Source organism: Thamnophis elegans, chromosome 7 (genome assembly GCF_009769535.1).
Source record: "Thamnophis elegans isolate rThaEle1 chromosome 7, rThaEle1.pri, whole genome shotgun sequence".
NCBI classification, from domain to species: Eukaryota; Metazoa; Chordata; class Lepidosauria; order Squamata; family Colubridae; genus Thamnophis; species Thamnophis elegans.
In genome coordinates this window covers 56,543,397-56,562,401 of record NC_045547.1, presented here as the reverse complement: position 1 = coordinate 56,562,401, position 19,005 = coordinate 56,543,397, and positions in this window count along the sequence as shown.

Sequence of the window (19,005 nt, the reverse complement as noted above, 5' to 3'; positions counted from 1 at the left end):
TTTTCTATCTTGATGGCTTCTCTGATTATTCTGTTGTTAAAGTGTTCAGTTTTGGCGATAGTTCTGGTCTTTTTAAAGTCAATTTCATGTCCTGTGGCTTTAAGGTGTTGGACCAGGGAGGAAGTTGGTTCCTCTTTTTTGACTGTGTTCTTGTTTTCTTCAATGCATGCACTTATTCTTCTGTTGGTTTGTCCGATGTATGTGGTGGGGCAGGTTCCAATGTTACGTGGGAGAAAACCCGAATAACCAAAGACAGACAGACACAGACACACATGTGTATGTATGTATGTATATGTGTATATATGTGTGTGTGTGTATGTATGTGTGTGTGTATGTGTGTGTGTGTGTGTGTGTGTATGTATGTGTATATATATATATATATATATATATATATATATATATATATATATATATATATATATATATATATATGTATGTCTCTAGTTGTTCGGGTTTTCTCCCGCGCAGAATTGGAGATGTCTTGGCGACGTTTCGACGAAGTCTCATTCGTCATCTTCAGGCTGCTTCAGACTACTTCAGGTTTGGTGTTTCCAGGAGTAGTGTGAGATATCTCACACTACTCCTGGAAACACCAAACCTGAAGTAGTCTGAAGCAGCCTGAAGATGACGAATGAGACTTCGTCGAAACGTCGCCAAGACATCTCCAATTCTGCGCGGGAGAAAACCCAAACAACTAGAGACCTACATACTAACACCCGCGAAAACCTCAGAAAACATATATATATATATATATATATATATATATATATATATATATATATATATATATATATATATATATATACATACATACATACATACATACATACATACATACATACATACATACATATATATCCAATATTTTGTTTCTTACAGTGACAGTCACACATCTCTGAGGTACTTGCAAACAAGAGATGGAAATCTAACCTCTACTATTTTCTCCACAAATACTACTTAAGAGACAATTTAGAATAGCACTAAGTATTCAACGCCAACAGCACTGGATCAACCTGTCCTCTAGGAAATTATCTAATCCTCTTTTAAAGTTATTGAATCAGACTTTCAGAGGTAGTGTGAGTTAATACTAGAATTCTTTTAAATGTTTCTTGCAAAGCCATAGATGGAGCTTTAAATGAACCCTGAAAGCTGTCTGTTTCATGAATAAGAGCAGCATTTTTATGTCCTGGTACAAATGGTAGCTACTTCATTATGCCAGCCTTTTCACTAACTCTGTTTAGTTGCATATTTTTGGATTGTTCTATAGCAGGAATCAGGCCAGCGTTAAAAAAATAGATACAGTATATGCATAATCCAATTTTGTGTTTGGAAGCTATTAAGAATCTCCTAAACAACACTTATTTTATTATAATAGTGATGGCATTAGATTGTTTGCATTTGTATAATTATGTCTGGTGCTCAAGTTAAAATGAGGGTATATATCAGAAGAATAAGATAATCTTTCACTGGACGATTTACCACTATATTCAACTTTGCTTGTACTGCAAATTTGAACTTCAAACCACTGAAACAGTACAACATTCATAATATAAAATTGAACTACTAGAATAAGAAAAATACCAAAAGATATCAGAACTCTTCAGCAGATAGTAAAATTAACATTTCAACAATTCTTGCCTTTCATCTTGGTCTCCATAGTGCTTTTTTTTCTGGAAAAGCAATGAATTGGGTTTAGAAAGAGGCAGAATTATATAAAATATCTGGAAACCAGGAAAAGGAATATTATCCCTAGTGGAACCGCCCATGAAAAATTTACTAGATCTGTTTTGGTAGTTTTAATCTCCAGAGCACTGCAAGCTATGTTATGGAAACATCATCTTGGTAATTTATATTAGAAGGAACACCTGGTGATGAAAGCCAATATATTATTTTCAAAACTGAAATATTTTTTGTCTCTAATCATCATTCTCTTCATCATCTTAAATATAACAGCTAGACTAAAAATAGCTTTGTGTCGTTCAGTTGATCACAATGTAACCATTGTGAATTTACACTATTTTGGAAGAAAGCTACAATTTTCCCCAGTCACTTCAAAGAGTGAGCAATTGTCCAATTTTAACATTAAACTTCCCAGGTTACAAAAACAGCTGTGTTGCATCTATCAGAAAATCACTTAAAATTAAGTATTATTGATATCATAACCAAAATTCAAAAATCCTGTCACATTATATAACCAGTTTTGTCTAGTAATTAAGGCACCAAGCTAGAAAGCAGAAGTCTGTGAGTTCAACTCCTGCCTTAGCCATAAAACTAGTTGTGTGACTTTGGGTCAATCACTTTCTCTCAGCCCAGGGTTGTTATTGTGGGGAAAATATTGGGCAGGTCTGTTAGATATGTTCACCACCTTGGGTTGTTTGCAAAAATAATAAAGGTACAAATGAATAGATAGATAGATAGATAGATAGATAGATAGATAGATAGATAGATAGATAGATGATAGATAGATAGATAGATAGATAGATAGATAGATAGATAGATAGATAGATAATAGATTCTTAGCTATTATCCAGTTTTATTTGGATAACCTGTCAGCCTCTGTTTTGCTGTTTGCTTTCGGTTGCCATTGAAACGGGGAGGGGGAAATGGTATTTGGGTGACGGAATTATTCTGTGCAGGAGTGACTGTACTACCTTCTTCTCTACTACCTTCTATTGCGCATGCTGCAGAGAGAGGAGTTGCCGCCAAGGCCAACTGTCCGGCATACCAACCTGATGATGATTTTTGAAGATGTCTCCCACATGACACCTGTGGGGTGTTTGGATTGGACTATGGGATGGGGTTACCAAGGGGAGGGGGTTGGGTCACATATTGATATCTATGATTATGCGCCCTTTTGCGTCAGATCTTGCTTTGCTTAGCTACTATCTACTCATAAGCAGTAAAAGTTCTCTTAATTCTGCAAAATGGAGTTGAGTGGTTTCTTTCTTGGTTACTGAGGAAAGCAGCCCTGACATAACCATTCTATAAAATTACCTCACAGAATCATAATTTTCACTACCAAGTTGAAATAAACACTCACCATTACACTGATGAAAGTATCTTATTTTACCAAAGATATTCATACAAGAAAATTATTAATAATAAATTGGTCTATACTGTTGTCAATATTGTTTAATAACTGCTGTTTTATTAATGTGTATAATTAATATAATAGTATATTCCTGAGTTATCCCATAAAAATAGTGATTAAGTCCAGCCTGTAATTGTGTTTTTGTTTCTCAGCTTTCTAGGTATGAAAACTAAATTTGTAAATTAATCCATTATAAGAACCAATATAAATCACCTAGATAGAATATATGCTATAATACACATCTATGTATGCTAATTAAAAATACAAGGCCTTAAATATTATAGCCTTAATCTATAACGATTTTCAGTAATATTTTTATTAATTTGACACAGATAAGCCTCCATTTCTAATATCCTAACCCTGCAACATTTTAAATGCAATTAAAAGTGGTTATGAAAGACTGTGAACTTGCTTATGAAGTAGGAAATCACTCTTGTGATTAACATGCAAACGAGCTCACGCTGGCAGAATAGATTGGGGTTTTAAAACCCCAATTACTTTTGTATGATTATCTATTTACCAGTACACAAACTATTTTCATCTAATATAAAGTCATCATGCTTACATTTTCAGCATAGCAATTAACATTTACAGTAATTATGACATCAAGCGCTCTTAAGAGCATTCAACACAAATTATTTACTGTTTTATCTTTAGTAAACTTCTATCTCATTATACTACTGCTATAACAAAATAATGTTTTGTAGTACATTAAGCAATCCTGGTGGCTTTGATGCACTATTCAGTCTTAAAACAGTCTTCCCCAATTCAGATTTACTACAAGATCACATTATTTTTTTAGCAACTTAGTAAATTAAGAGCTGCTCAAACCACGTATGCCAAAATTTTAGGACTTTGGCTGCTTTGTTTAAAAAGTCTTAAGGTTTGTTTAAACTTTCACAGTAAAAGTAACAATAAAATTACTTCCTTCCCTTCCCCCCATTCAATCTTTGAGCAATAACAGGCAATTCTAAACTTTCCTGAACATGCTTTTATTCATACTTGCTACAGACTGCATACACACATTTTTTCCAGACTTCTAAAGAAAATTATAATGCATTAATGACAGGAAACATGGTAATGGAAAAAGGTCACCCTCTCTTGAACACCTTCTGTTTTAAACCATTATACATAAAGACATTTGAGAAAGCAAAGAATTAAAAGGCATCCTTTGTGCAATCCATTACTGAAATATTATAGAATAATCTATATCAAATGTAGTGGAATAGTAAATTCTTTTGGATCTAAATTAACTGCAGCTAGAAATGCTTTTATGCTTACTATGTATTGCATGTTGATTCAATTATTAAAAGAATACCTGACAGAATCAGACTTATTTAATTGAATTAATTAAATGGGATGAATAATCATTGAATTTCTTTTGTCTGAAATTTGTCCTTAAAAGTAACACTGGCCTGTGGAAATTGCAAGTAATTTGTATAGTAAAATACAGTACAGAAAAAATCTGCTGTATATATCTGAAATTTCTCACCTCATACATGAACAATTGGACATACAAATCAATAGGCAGCTGTGAATAATGAATGCTATTTTTCCGTTTATATTCTAATCTTGTCACTAAAGCTGGTCTATGCTACAAAGCCTTTAAACAAATTCTCAATAATCTTCTAAATATTAGTAATCTCATATCTTTTATTATATAGATTATTATACCATCTACTGCCAGAATATATAAGGCTGAGAGATTTCTGTCAAGTTATCTTGTAGAATACACAGGAAATGTTTTTCATACATTATTTTAACATTATTTATCATTATTCTAAACACCGTTAATTAATTTTACTAGTTTCATTTACTAGATAATACAGAATACAAGTTTATATGTGGTGGTTACAAAATGAGTGGGGGGGTTGTTTGTTTTACAGCAATTAAATTGTTATCAATACATTAAGTCTGCTTAGGAATAAACTTTAAGTAATTATAATAATAGAGCATGGTTAGTGGTGACATTAGACTCTTTAGCATCCACTACAATGAACTTCTCAAAGGCTTTTCTTCCTTTGAAGAACATGGATACATACACAGTTTATAGAAAACAAGAATGTTGTTTTATAATTGTTTGCTATCCCAAAATATTCCAAAATGTAAAGCCTAAGTATGGCATGCCTCAGCCTAATGCTAAGTTGCTATACTATCACTTTCTCTCCCATTTCATTTTGTATACGCATCTTTGTTTTATTGGAAATGTTGCACTCCATTTCAATTCCATTTCACAATTGAAAGCTATACTGTATTCCTAAAATGCAATTCCTTACTTGAAAACAAATGACCAGTCAGTATTTCCACCAGGCTGCATATAAACTTTTGCACAGATATTGCTGTGTGCAGATACGCTGTTGTGTATCTTAGATTAACTATGATGAGAATGTTCACATGATTATTAGAACCAATATTCTAGATCAGGAGTCCCCAATCAGTAGGCCATGAGGGGTTTGTAACTGGGCCATGCCAAGCATGCACATGCACCCTCATTTGCATGAGCAGTGGGATAGTGAGTGCACTGCATTTGTGTGAGCAGCAGGCGGCATGCACGCCGCTCGCGCAAATGGAGCTGCACATGTGTGTGCGCTTGCCGGCCACTTGCGCAAACCATCCTCTTCCCACCCACCAGTCTGCAATGCTGGAAATATTGGGGAATTCTGTTCTAGATCACTGATGTTATAATAACTTACATAAGATTTACTCATTTTAAATTATTTTATCATTTATTTTTATTCATTAAATTTTTATGCTGCCAATCTCCCATGAAAGGTCTCTGTGAATGGCTTCTGACCTCAGAATATGGCAACATCTTCTTTGCAGAAATAAAAAAAATTAAATCACTGTTTATATCTCTGGATTAATGATAAAAATTTGCACAGACGTCCTGCAATTAGATATAAGAATGCATACTTTAAGCTGCTCTTCTTACAGACCAAATATACGTAATTAAAGAAAAAGTGTTTAATTTTTTAAACAATTTGCCAATTTTTCCATTAAATGAATTAATATGATTTTGGATGCAGTATAAATATAATCAAAGTAAAATATTAAAAATATGAAACCTTATAAAATATGTATTGCAGATGAATATAATAAGTACAGAATTATATTTTTTCTTTTACATAAATTATACAGCATACATTGGCATTACACCCTTCTTTAAAAGACTGAATTTACTATAGTTATATTTCATAATATTAAAGGTAGAAATGGAAACAGTGCCATCATGTGATACTTTTCAGGGTACTTCAGTTTTATTTTCAAGGATAGAATCAATGACTCATGTATAAATAAAAGATTTATAGAACATGACAAAATATAACTAAAAATTCTTATGTATCTTGATTCCTACCAAAAATAGAGGAAAGAGGGGAAAAATCTTTTAAATTTATAAACAAATCCATATATAGGTATGTTCCAATCCTAAATATATACACTAAAGATATAAAATTACTGTAAATATGCATTTTGAAGCCAGGAGGAGCACCAGTTTTACGTAAAAAGTTTCACTTCTTCTGCTAATATATTTGAACAGATTGCTTGACATAGAGTAAAAGCTTTGTTTCCTATATTAATCAGAAACAGTTCAGTTTTAGATTAATTTTACATGGCATAAAATATTTTATCAAGTATATAATTTTAGTAAACATACTTTCAAGACACTACAACTAATTTCTTTTAATGGTCATGGGGTTTTCTCAGAACTATTTGAATTTTATAAATTTCATAATTTTCTTCCCCACATACCTTGCTTTTTAAAATTATTAATATACACTTACCTAATATTTCTATTAGGCAGTCATCTAAAAGATGGCAATTTAAATATTTTTGTTACAATACTGTGGGTAACATATTTTACAATTATATCAATGGAAGAGGATTTTTAATTAGTAAAATTAAATAATAGTATATTTATTAAAAAATAAATAATTACAATAGGGAAATAATAAAATTACTGTTGTGGCCCACCAGCTGCCAGCAGAGCTGGTGGCCGTCTCGGACAATGAGAAGGTTGGGGAAGAACTTGGGCCAGTCCTGGAGCCCTGGGAAGGCTCTGCGTCGAAAACAGAGATAGAGCCAGGGCCATCCAACATTTCCCAGCTGCCTTTGGAGGCGGAGATAAGTGGGGAGGAAGAACAGTTGGGGCCTGTTCCATATGTGTACATGCGCAGAGCTGTTAGGAGAGAATAACTGAGGACAAGGAGCCAATTCGGGAGGAAAGGCACACATAGACGCTTAATGGCCCCTCCCTGGCTGGGGAATAATAGAAGAAAAGGGGAGGGGTGATTGCAGGAGACAACTGTTTGGATTTCTTTCAGAAGATTTGCTCATCATGGTTCGTGCCTCAGAGACTGCTTGTCAGAACTTAATTTACAGCCTTGTGGCTGGAAGCTCCTGGCCTGACAATTACCTCAAGGAACTGATAAGGTCTGTTACTGCAGTTAATCATTTGAAGGATTATTGCTGGACTTTTCGGTATGTGAATGCCATTAATTGACAGTAGCTAAATAAAGAGGGGTTTTTCGGGATAAGGAGTCTGTTTATTGGTTCTGTAAGGCTGGGTCAGAACAATTATATAGTACAACAAACTTTACACTAGCATTTTTAGTACCAGTTTCCTGAAATACATCTATGTGAAAAGTTGTTGAACTAAGCTTTATTTTACAAAGTCTATATAATTGGTAATGATCTTGCATTTTAAAAAAGTTGGAAGAAAAAATACAGTAAGTTTTCCTTAATAGTGGAGAAGCTGTAAAGCAGGGTTATTAAACTCGATGTCAGCATTCCAAATATCATCCAAAATTAAATCAGAGTCCAAGACAAAGCTTTCCTCAAACTTCCAATTTATTAAGAGAGGCATGTTGGCACATCTGTGGAAAACCCAAATCTGAAAACATCCTGGGTTTCCCACCCAGTTGAAAGTTCATGATCTTGCCCCCAAACCCACAAGTCCATCATATGGTCCAATCTTCCACTACCACGCTGGCAGTTCTACCCATCCAGTTCCGGTCAGGCTCAGACATGTAGAGACAAAGGATGACCCTGGGCTTCTAGAAAGGAATTCTATTACTTCCTATTCCCTTTCCCAATTCCCCACTAATGAAAAAGCATAGTAAATTAATAGTGTATGTGCCAGGCCAAAGATCCTAAAAGGAACCGGCTGCAGGCCTGACAGGCGGCCTCTCCTCAGAAGAAAAACATTTCCTGAAAAGAGAATAATGTAACAGAATTAACCACCTCTTCCCCCCTCCTTTGGCTTATTGAAAAACTTATCATGGAATTGTTTTACTAACATCTCCACTTTTAGGTTCCAGCTTTTCATCCAAGTAGCTTCAAATAAAGGGTACCCCTTCCAATGCACTAAATACTGTAAGCGACCCCTGCACAGCCTGGAGTCTACTTTTTTTTTTCAATTTCATAATGTGTTTCCCCCTCTATCGCTACAGAAGAAGGGAAAGCTTGGGTGGATGGTCTTATGTTGGACCCAATTACTGGCTTCAACAAGCTACAATGAAATTTTGGGTCAATTTTCCCTAGACTTCTGGGTAGACTGAGTTGAACTGTAACTGGGTTAATTATCTTCACTATTGGGAATGGACCTAGAAATTTTGGGCCCAATTTCTTGCTAGGCATTCTTAATCTTATGTATTTGGTAGATACAAAAACTTTGTCCCCTACATGAAAGGGGGGTTGGAGTAAGTGGTGTTTATCAGCTTGCTTCTTGTAGGCTTCTGCCACATCCGCTAGAGCTTTCTTCATATTTTCCCATCAGGAACTCTCTCCAGAACTTGGGTGTGAACTGGACTCTGCAGTCTGAAATGATCCTCTTGGGCACCCTGTGCAGGTGATAAATGTGTTTCACAAACATTTTCGCTAATTTCTTTGCGGACGGCAACCCTGAGCAAGCGATGAAGTGTGCCTGCTTGGAAACCAAATCAATAACTGTCCAGATTACTCTAGTCCCACTGCTGTCTGGGAGTTTGACAATGAAGTCCATTACGATCTCTTCCTATGGTCGGTTAGGGTTAGGGTCATTGTAGTAGTTCAGGGGGTTTCCCTGGTCGTGTTTTAATCATTGTGCAAGTAGCACAGCTTTTTACGTAATCTTCAACCTCCGATTACATCTTTGGCCACCAAAATTGACTTCTGGTGAGGTGAAGTATTTTTAGGAATCCAAAGTGGCCTCCTAGTTCTGCCTCATGGCTTCGCTGTAGAACTTGCAGCCTCATCCCCGCAGGGACGTACAGTTTGGACCCCTTCCAGGCTAATCCATTTTCCATCGTTAGGATTTCCTGGTTATTGTTGAGCCACGGGTCTGCTGGGAGCACCGATTTCATTGCTGTCATCAGCTTATCCTGGCTTCGGTTGGTGACTTGGGCTGTCTTTTGGTGGGAGAAAGAAAGGATGGGGTGAACGATTTCTCCCTTCTCACTGTTCTACTATGGCTTTTTCGACAAAACATCCACCAACAAGTTTTTTGGTACTTGTTGGATACCTAGAGGTTTTGTCTCTGCTGCAGGTGCAGCAGGTTCTGGGCTCTTGGGTTCAATTATCCCTGGGTGGCCCTTTTCCTCCACTAGTAGGGGCCCAAACGCGATCATCAATTTCCTACTGCTGTCTTCCCACTTTATTGTAGGTGTCCACTTGTCAAGCCATGCAAGCCCCAAGATAATTAATTCTGGCATCTTTGGAGCCACAATGAATCTGAGCTGCTCATTGTGGCAGCCCACTTGTAACTTTACCAGTTTGATCAATAGTGTGGTCGCGGCTCCTCCAATTACCATTCCATCTACCTACTCAACCCGAATGGGACAGGCTAGAGGTCTTGTGCGTATGCCCAGTTGCCTTACAATCGACATGCTGATTAAGCATCGAGTGCAACCGGTGTCCACGACTGCATCAACTTCCCCTTCCACCTCCATTTCGGGTACTTGGAGCTTGGCTTTGGGTGCACTCACCATCGGGTCGTCTACACTATTCTCTTCCTCTGAAGTTTCACCATTGGATGGACTCTTCATCATCTTAGGTTGGGGATCAGTTTTCTGAGGTTGTTGGCCCAGATGACTCTTTTTTGGTGGCATCTGGGGCCTTCTCTTTACTGCGCTGGCGGTTGGTGTGCACATTTGTGATATTGGGGCTGGAGCCAGGCACTCTGACCTTCTGTGATCAAGTTGACAGCACCAGTGGTCTTTTACTGGCCCCCATGAGGGAAGGAACCCAGTTACATCTCTAAACATAGAAACTGCCTCATCACATTGTCCCCGCTATCCATCCTGCAGCTTCCCCTTCATTCATCCCTTTTTCCATTGTAGAGAACTCTTCTATGTAGGAAGGTAGGATAAGAACCTGTTAGGGCATTGCAGGTGAAACTGGACTCGGGGAGGGGAGGTCAATCCCTGGATTGGCCACTGCCCACTTATCTGACATGGTGCCATCTGTTGAGGGAGAGCAGGTGCCCACTGGCATATCTCCCATCCATGAACTGGGAAGAAAGCCCATTCCAGGGTTGCTTGATTTACAGATTGCAGCCCAAACATCAGTTGCTGGCTAGGGGAAGATATGCCCTAAGCCCCTTTCTGCCAGTTGGGTTGAATTTCCCATGTTTGTGGCCAAACAGGCAGCCACAGACATCTTTCCCATCCATGACCTGGGAAGAAAGCCCAATTTGGGAGTGCTTGATTCATAGGCTGCAGCACAAACATCAATGGCTGGCTAGTGAAAGATGCTGGCTAAATCCTTTCCTGTTGGCTCGGTTGAATTCCCATGTCTATCTGTGACTCAGCTCAGTTTAATGGGTCATTTCACTTGTTGCTGTAAAAGGAGTAAACATCTCCACTCCAGTCCATTGCAGCTTTTGCTAGGGAAGGAGGGGGGAATTTTCACTCATGTTTGGCTGCACAAGTTGGTCTGGGAGGCTTCAATCATCTTGACAGCTACTGGGTGATTGCTTTGGTCCTCTCAAGCCCTGTGTAGAATCAGCCTTTCCAGCCCCCTCCAGCTGTATCTTTCCAGACGCTATAATTCTTCAAATTTTATTCCACCACAAATTCCTTTGCACTTTGCAAAGAAGCAACTCATCATTAGCTTCTTTTCTCAAAAGGCTTTATCTTAATTTTTCACTGATATTTTACACTGACCGGGTCAGATCAGTGTTGGGAGTCAGCACCCCTCGCCAGCACCCCGTGCCGGGGTTGCTGGTGATATTTTAAGGGAGATTCAGGTTAATGTCAGCATTCCAAATATCATCCAAAATTAAATCAGAGTCCAAGGCAAAGCTTTCCTCAAACTTCCAATTTATTAAGACAGGCATGTTGGCACATCTGTGGAAAACCTGAATCCAAAAACTTCCTGGGTTTTCCACCCAGTTGAAAGTTCATGATCTTGCCCCCACACCCACAAGTCCATCACATGGTCCAATCTTCCACTGCCACGATGGCAGTTCCACCCATCCAGTTCCGGTCAGGCTCGGACGTGTAAAGACTAAGGATGACCTTGAGCTTCTAAGAAGGAATTTTTTATTTTGACAACAACGCATTCTACTCCTTACTATTCTCCCTCCCAATTCCCCACTAATGAAATAGCATAGTAAAATAATAGAGAGTGTGGCAGGCCAAAGATCCTAAAAGGAACTGGCTTCAGGCCCGACACTCGATTTCATTGAGGGCCATATCTGGATTGTGTTTGACCTCAGGGAGCTGGGGGTGAGTATGGCCATGGTGGGCATGGCCAGCTTAATGTCATTTGTATCAGGGGCGACTGTGGCGGCCCAAGCACTATGCCAGCGAAAATGAGCTCCCTAGCTCCATTTTCAGCTGCGACAGCTTTCTGTAACCCTCTGCCAGCAAAAACGGAGCTCGGGTGAGCCACCTGTGGCCCTCACGAGCTCTGAGAAAACATCCACATTATTGAATTCCAGCCCTCATACATTAAAGCATAAGTTCAGAGTTCAGAAGAAAGGGTTGCTCTTAAGTTCTAAACAAAGGGGCAGAATTTATAGAGCATCTTAGGAACAAGCCAACCCACACAGTATATGTCTACAACTCAGGCTCTGTCCACAGTCCTGAAAAGACTGCCATTAACCCAATTATTTTAAGGAATGTTAATATGGCCTAACATTTCATCTTAATACTTCATAACATCGCTCAAGTATTAAGCACTCTAATGTGATATTCACATTGATTTCATTTAACTGAATATGATTACAAAGTTTAAACAAGTGATTAAAATTTTGAACATGGAATATGGGTTCTCCCCAGTACGGGTAATCCTTGACTTAAAACAGTTTGTTTCAAAGTTACAACGGCACTGAAAAAGGGACTTATGAGCATTTTCCCCACCTAAGACTGTTGCAGCATCTTCAGGGTCATGGAATTATAATTCAAACACTTGGCAACTAACTGAAATTTATGACAGTTGAAGGGTCCTATGATGCATTTTTTAGACGTTCTGACAAGCAAAGTTAATGGGGAAGCCAGATTCATTTAACAACATGTTACTAACTAACCTAACAACTGCAGTAAATAAAAACTATACCAAGAGGCCATAAAATGAGGCAACATTCACTTAATTGTCTTGCTTTAAAAAAGAAATTTTGGGCTCAGTTGTGATCATATTTACATATCTGTAAATATAATTTTCATCTAGGAGATTTAAATATCTTCCAGTTCTTACCCTGATGGGTAGAACATCAATTCACTTCACAGAAAAATGACTCCTATTTGAAGCATGCATGATCTAAAATAATAGCTAGGAATAATAATCCAGGAGGACAAATAATTCTATTAAAATAATCATTGGAAAATTTGGTTTTATCTGATAGAACAGTGATCCCCAACCCCCGGTCCGCGGACCGGTGCCGGGCCGTGGAGTACCTGGCACCGGGCCGCGCAGCGGCCGGGGGCCATGATCGCTGCAGCGGCCGGGGGCCATGATCCCTGCTGCCTCTTCACCCACACGCGCAGCCTGAGATCAACCCCGGGACTCGAACCTGAGAGCCGCCTCTTCGGTCCAAACCCCACTCCCACCCCGGCCGCCCGCCTGGCCACCTTGGTAGCCCGTGGAGACGGAGCGCGTTCGGTTCGCCGCTACCTGGGGGCGCCGTCCCCATGACATCACCGCGGAGTCCTTGCCTCCTTCCCTGGCGAGGCTTTCTCCCCGCCAGCCAATCAGAGGCCAGTCCCCGGGCAAGCGGGGACAAGTTGCTGGCCGGCCGAAGCAGAAGCGGGAGATTGGAGGGGGGGAGAGAGAGAGAGAGCGAGAGAGCGAGCGCTGGGCAGGTGGCAGCGCGTTCCACAGCGGACTAGGCGCGCCGCGGGCTGCCAACCCCCCCCACACACACACGTACACACACTGCCTCTCTGGCAATTGGCTGCCCAGGAAGGGAGCGGGGAGCTTTCACAGATAGGAACGTGATGGGGTTTGTTTTCTTCCCCCACTCCTGAGCCCCCCCCTTTTTTTTGCTTGCCTTCTGGGGTCTCCGCCGTGGAGCAGCCGAGGTCAGATGGGGAGGCGGAGAGAGAGAGAGAGAGAGAGAGATGGGCGGGTGGCAGCTGTCTGTGAAACATCTTCCCCTCCCCACCTCCTGGGCAGCCAATTGCCAGAGAGGCACGGTGGGGGTGGTGGGGGTGGAAGGAAATAAAAAGAGAAGTTGCCCTTTCATTTTGCAATCTCTCTCTACGACCTTGTTTCATTCTCTTCCCTTTTGTTTCGTCCTCATTTCTCAATCTCAGCAACTTTAACACTTTTGGACTTCAACTCCCCAAATTGCCCAGCCAGCTAGAATAGATAGATAGATGGTGGATAGGTGATTGATAGATAGAGAGGGATGGATGGATGGATGGATAAATAGATAAATAGATAGATAGATGATAGATAGATAGAGGATATATACACATACATGCATACACACATACATACACAGAGAGAGACAGAGACAGAGACAGACATGGATGGATAGATATCACAGAAGTGAGTACACCCCCTCACATTTTATCAATATTTAAGTATATCTTGCAGCAGTTTAGACATTAATGGCTGGGGGCCATGATCGCTGCAGAACAACGCCCCCCCACCCCTGCGCGCGCTCAGCGGGCCACGGTAAAATTATCAAAGGCTGACTGGTCCGCGGCGATAAAAAGGTTGGGGACCACTGTGATAGAATATATAAGTCCCAAACTGTCCGCTTGAATTTAATAAATGTCCTGCTCAATTCCTATGGAAGTAAAAAAAAAATGCAGTAATTGTAGGTGAATGCAAAGCTACTATGAGACCTCTCTCTCTCTCTCTCTCTCTCTCTCTCTCTGTGTGTGTGTGTGTGTGTGTGTATGTATATATATTCCAGATGTCTGGTAGGCAGGAGGTATCATCACGTTTATTCATGTTGTGGGGGTGTTTCTCCAACCACACTTTAAGCCGAAAACACCAGCTTGAAGACAGCGAGTGAGACCTCGCCGAAATGTTATATATGTTATATAAATGTGATATATATATTTATATTTATATTTATATGTATGTATTACATACATACATACATACATACATACATACATACATACATACATACATATATATATATATATATATATATATATATATATATATCTACACACACATACATACATACATACATACATATATATATATATATATATAGTGTCACAACCCCCGGTAAGCCCCAATTATGGGAGGAAGCTAACTGCTTCCATTATCTGTCAATCGGCTCATCACAAGAGTCCATCACGACAGAAACCCAATATTTTTACTGTTGCCTTTGTTATATTTGTGTTTTTTTATTTGTGCTGATAAATAAATAAAGGGAGACTAGTATAGATCTATTTCAAGCTATTTAGCTCTCATCAGCTAGCCATACCCTTACTGGGATTCGAACCTGTGCTGTATTGCATCTTAGGCAAATGTCTTAGCCATTAAGCCACAGGTCTTCTCCTTATCAGCTGAAGCCAGGGAAGAAGGTATACATTTAGTGTCACAACCCCCGGTAAGCCCCAATTATGGGAGGAAGCTAACTGCTTCCATTATCTGTCAATCGGTTCATCACAAGAGTCCATCACGACAGAAACCCAATATTGGTCGCGCTGATCGATGATCAGGGATAGGGGATAGGGATCACTCCTCTATCCTTGTGCTTCTTGACCTCTCGGCGGCCTTCAATACCATCGACCATGGTATCCTTCTGCGACGGTTGTGAGAGGTGGGAGTGGGAGGCACCGTTCATTGGTGGTTCTCCTCCTACCTCTCGGACAGACACGAGATCGAGTGTGTGACCCGCTGTATGAGTCGGACCCTGAATTACCTGGGTCAAGTCCATGGTTGTCATGGAAGCCATGAACTCCTGTGTTCCGTCCAAGAGTTCGCCGAGAGATGGCAGGTTGAAATCCCCCAGTACTATCAGTCTGGGGAACTCAACCGCCAGTCCGGCTACTGACTCAAGGAGCGCAGGCAGGGCTGTTGTAACACAGCTGGGAGGTAGGTACGTTAGGAACAAGCCCACTTGACCCACTAGGTCCAACTTCACCAGAAGGGGCTCACACCCAACAGTCTCTGGAGCAGGGATCCCACGAGGGACTAATGACTCTCGGATGATGGCTGGCACTCCCCCACCCCTTTCTCTGGTGTCGCGGTTGGTGGAGCACCTGAAACCCTTCTGGGCACATTTCTGAGAGGGGGACTCCTCCCTCATGGCCCAGCCAAGTTTCAGTAATACATGCCAGGTCTGCCCCCTCATCTAATATTAAGTCCTGGACGAGGGAAGCTTTATGAATCACAGATCTGGCATTTAGCAACAGCAACCTGAGACCAGGGCCTTGACATCTCTTGCCACCTGGTCCTTGAGTTGAGCTATCAGGGCCGGAGGGAGGGATCACTGTGACGTAGTGAACCCTCTTTCCCCGGTGGTGGCTAGCCCCGTAACTCCCGTCGTACCTGCCTCTCCCAAACATAACCGGGATGCTCCGTCCCGTCCCCGTAGACCCCCGTAGGCTTCTGCACTCAGTGGAGGGGGCGCCAGGCCGCACTCTCAATCACCTCATACATACCGGCCAGGCATTCTCCACATGCATACCCCACTAATGTTAAAAATGTACAGTGATACAATAAAATACACTAAAATAGGAGAATAAGTTACGATAGATTAAAAAGCGTGGGCCCACTCAATCACATACATACCACATACGTTCCACATACAATGTTTGCGCAGCTGTTGATGTTGTGCAGCATCTATAGGCAGGTTCATAGAGAGTTCGTAAAGAGTTCAGAGGTGGAATTTTAACGGTGATATGGAGGGGGATAGTTCGACTTCTCTCTTTCCTGTAGGATAGGATGGTAAGGTAGGTGGTCCAAAAAATCCGAAGTGGCGTCCCTAAGCATCGACAGGCAGCAGTGGTCACACCAATTTGGCAGGTCGTAAGTCCAAAGTCCAGGTCGTAAATCCAAAGTGAATCCAAAGTCCAGCAACCGTGAGCAGGGAGAGCCCGTTGATAAGAAAGAAAACCCCGGTAATCTTGAGGACAGACAGGGGAGAGGCTGCACCGTAGGGAAGGCCAAGTCCAGTGGACCGGAGGGGGGGCGCCCAAAAGGCCATGGCAACGATAACGCAGCCAGCTGCCTGATCTTATCCAGCACCATGCCAGGCTGGCCACCCCCTCTCTGGGACAGTCTGATATAGTCCGAGGGTCACAGAAGCAAAAGCAGAAAATGTCAACAAGGATGTTAAGGAAGATGTTAAAGACTCCGGGGACGCTGCATGTTGCAAACTGACGGAAACAGAGGGAGGGGGACGGCTAGGGAGGACACAGCAGCGGCAGACTAGCTGCCCGACCTCATCCAGCGCCGTTCTACACCATCCACCTCCTCTCTGCCAGCAGTAATGCTCCAGCAATCCAATATGTTCCAGGGCCCCTCCTGGTCAGAAGGAGAAACAGGGCCAGGATTGTAAAAGGCCATTGGAGACGGCGCTGTCAGCGTGGCGCCGCCATTCTCGCTCTTCTCACCGAACGCTATGAAAGTTATTATGGGCAGCTGCATGGACTGGGAGCCGCCCGATAGCGGCGACCCCCCAGATAGAGACGTGCTTGGGCCCGCCAGATTTCGCTCTACCGGTAAGACCCCTTGAACTGAATTACCCATTTTCTTGATGTTTTTTCCACTCTCCCGGCCGGCGCAGAGAAGGCTGCCGGCCATCACACTTTGCACATGCGCATTCAAAACACAAAACAACAACGGATACAAAGCCAGCACAAAACAGCACCAATCTACCAATCATGATACAACCACACAACTAATCATTCCACTTACTGAAACAAAGCCAGCACTCCACCACCACCCCACCAAGATTTATAGAAAGATGGCAGCTCCGACAACGCTTTAAGCCAAAAACACCAGCCTGAAGATGGTGAGTGAGACCTCACTGAAACGTTGCCAAGACAATCTCAATCTTACATGGGAAAAGACCCGAATACAAGACCAGCATATACTGTATGTATGTATGTATGTATGTATGTGTGCGTGCGTGCATGCATATATATACATATACATATACATATACATATATATGATATATTATATTACATTACATTACATTACATTACATTACTATATTATATTATTATATTATATTATATTATATTATATTATATTATATTATATTATATTATATTATATTATATTATATTATATTATATTATATTATATTATATTATATTATATTATATTATTATATTATATTATATTATTATATTATATTATATTATATTATATTATTATATTATATTTTCGATCAAGTCAGTGTTCAATCTTGGCAACCACACAGCTTTTTTCCAGAATTCAGGTCTTTCCAAGTTGTTATAAATTGAGTCCATCCACCTTACTGCTGGTTATCCTCTTCTTAGGATAGGACACTAATCTGCTTTCAATAACGTTAAGATTTCTTTTGTTAGTATGTAAAATTAAAAATAGTTTGAACATTAAGTTTCGGGAAATAATGTTAATAGGAATGTGAAAGATGTGGCAAATGAGGAACAATGTTGCACAGAGATGTTTGTACCCAGACAACACACTGCATAAGGAAAGATGGAATGTTTATTTTTGTAATTGAAAAATAACAAAATTATTTATAAAAAAATAGTATGCCCAAATTATTCCAGGCCATGACTGAGTCCCCTCTGCTGTGGTGCAGGATAGGGCCAGGGGCCTCAGCTCTGTTGTCTCTGAGCCGGTATGGCTAATTATCCCCCCACCTCTAAAGTGCGGGAATGGCAGGGGCCTCGGCTGCAATGTGAGCCAATGAGGCAGTTAGCCAGTGGACCAGGAAGCCACCACGCAAATCACTTTCCAGCGATCAAAACAAATGTTTTTCTTTATCTCACAGTTGTGTTGTTTGAGAATCCAAGGAATTAAACTGGTTATGTCAAGCCATTTCTCCTCAAGTATCTCTGCTGGGTGAAGACTAAGTCGAAATTGGGAGGCCACCAGGCAAGGGAGGTGTGACCAAAAGATTGGCAGACTCAGTCTCCGAGCAGAGAAGCAGTGTTAACCCATTCCTTGGATTCTCTACTCAACACATTGGAGAAGGGAAAGAAACAAAAAGTATTTTTAATGCAGAAAATTATACAGACAGACAGACAGACAGACAGACAGATCTGGAGTCTGCTAAAAGACGGCTAAGAGATAATGTGAGGTTTGTCCTAAATATTAATGAATATTTACAATATCATAATGAAAAACAGGCTACCTTAATTTTTTTAGATGCTGAGAAGGCCTTTGATAGCCTGAATTGGGCCTTTATGTTTAAGGTGCTGGAAGAAATGAACTTTGGAGTGAATTCTAAAGGAATTAAAGCGATCTACACATCACAGAATGCAAAAAATATTATAAATGGTGATTTAACTAATTAATGT